Here is a 2,206-nt window from a genome sequence, read left to right as displayed (position 1 = left end):
TATTGATAATATCCATCAAGCATGGAATGAAATTTCAGTTAAAAATGTGCAAGGTGTTTGTCACACTGTGCACAGGACGTCACAGGCTTTTCAAAAGATACAGAAGAGGTCATTAAAGAGATTAATCATATTGAAAAAGAACTTGGCTTCGCTGAAATTGACGATGAAAATGTGCAAGAATTGCTAGAAGCTCATTCAGAAGAACTAACCAATAAGGATCTTATAAATTTGGACACTCAGAGAGCATATGAAGACATTGATGAATGTGACGAAATCTTACCTACCCGCCAGCATAAGAAGATGACGAAGAAGGAATTAGTAGAACTTTTCACGGTTATTGAAGAATTTAAGGGAAAATGTTTAGAAACAGACCCTGATGAGGATAGAAGCCGTCAAATTTGCAGAAAAATTGATGAGGCAATTTCTCAGTACCGCCAATTATATGAAGAACAGAAGAATACGATGCGACAAGCCACTCTAAATAAGTTTTTCATAAAAAAAAAATCAGATCAATAAATTTTAATTCATTGCAAGTTTTTCGTATTTTCTTATATACCTATACTTTGATTAAAAAATACGCAAAATAGAAATTAATTGTGAATAAGAATGAAAATTGAGGTACGAATTACATGATTTCCTATAAGTTATTATATTCGATTAATGCGTTTTCGATTAGTGCGGCTCTTTTAAAGAACACATTAACTGCATTAATCGAGGGATTCCTGTACTACGTTTTAACCCGCAGAGGAAGGTGGGATAATAATGGTGCCTTAACTCTAAATGCGGGTTTCATGTAAAATTAAGATATTGTTAAGCCTCTGTGTTCGTTTGTTAATTTTCCGTAAAAATTCTTTCCGAAGAAACTTTAGCGATACAAGTCCTTTCTTTAATAAAACGAGTTCAAATCTTGATCTTTCTCCTGTTCTGTTTTAATATCTATATTTGGTTCCACTTCACCATCATCAACTCCTTCAGTCACTTTGACTTCAGCTTGATGACACCTGGTTAGCTCAACCTCTTTTTTTAACCCTTAATGAAATTTGTCGTTTGTTGTTCCCAAACGTAATTTTATCGAAGTTAACTACACACTTCCTTGGTAGTAAGTAGTCCAACCCTAATATGCATTGGTCTTCAATGTCAGCCAAGTGTACTTTGTGTCTATCATTTATGTCCATGAGCTCAATAGTTACCCACACTGGTCCCCACAACCTTTCATAATGTCCTGTCACACCACAAAGCTTCTGTATGGCTTCTGGTACTCCTTTGTGATCTAGCATCTTGATACTCACAAGGGTTTGCTGAGACGCAGAATCTATGACAAATTTGCACCTTTGGCCATCCAGCTTTCCCGTCACGTAGACACTATGTGTGCTTGGCATTTTACACCTAGCTGTTGGGACTTTCACGATGGGGGTTGGTGGGCATCTCTCAACACCAACCACTACTGGTTTCCCCGAGGCTGACTTATTGGTCGTATTCTTCTTACACTGGCTCCTCATATGTCCTTGCTCTTCACAGTTCCAACAACCTTTCTGGGTAGCAGCTTTTCCTGCCGTGACATCTTCCCTGTGTTGATGTTGCCAGCATTGAACTCTCTTGTGCCCTGGTTTGTTACAGTGCCAGCAAAGTAACTCAAACTTCTTTTCTGGCTTTGAATCCAGATGACTGTACCAACCTTGGTACCTCTGTGCTGGACTTAACGTAGGATTCAAATGCAGGAGCTCAGGCCATTGCATCCTGCATAGTAGAGGGGTGTGTGCTTGCTTTACTCGTATCTTCATTTTTGGACTGTCCAAGGCGTCTAAAAACTGATCCCTCAGCAACAGCTTAAAGACATCGGGTGGTGTAGTTTGGTAAGCCTTGTGTGCCATACTTTCTAAGTCCTGTACCAGCTCTAGCAGGCTCTCCCCTTTAGCACGGACTCTAGTCCTAAACCTGACCCTGTGGAGTTAGACTGATTTTGAGTTTTATTCCTGAGCTCTAGAGCAGCTACAAGTGCTCTATAGTTATGCCCGTCGTCTGCTGACAGCTGTCCAAGTGTTTCCAGTGGTTGTTCCTTCAAGCTCGTTGCCAGATACACTGCCTTCTGGTCCTCTGCCCATCCATTCATCTTTGCCAGTAGCTCAAATTGTGCTCTATATGTTTCCCACGGTGCCTTCCCATCGAATTCCTGTAGCTTCCTTCGTACTAGATCATCCCTATTGCT

Source organism: Limulus polyphemus, unplaced genomic scaffold, assembly GCF_000517525.1.
Source record: "Limulus polyphemus unplaced genomic scaffold, Limulus_polyphemus-2.1.2 Scaffold845, whole genome shotgun sequence".
In the NCBI taxonomy this organism is placed as follows: Eukaryota; Metazoa; Arthropoda; class Merostomata; order Xiphosura; family Limulidae; genus Limulus; species Limulus polyphemus.
This window is presented reverse-complemented; position numbering follows the sequence as displayed.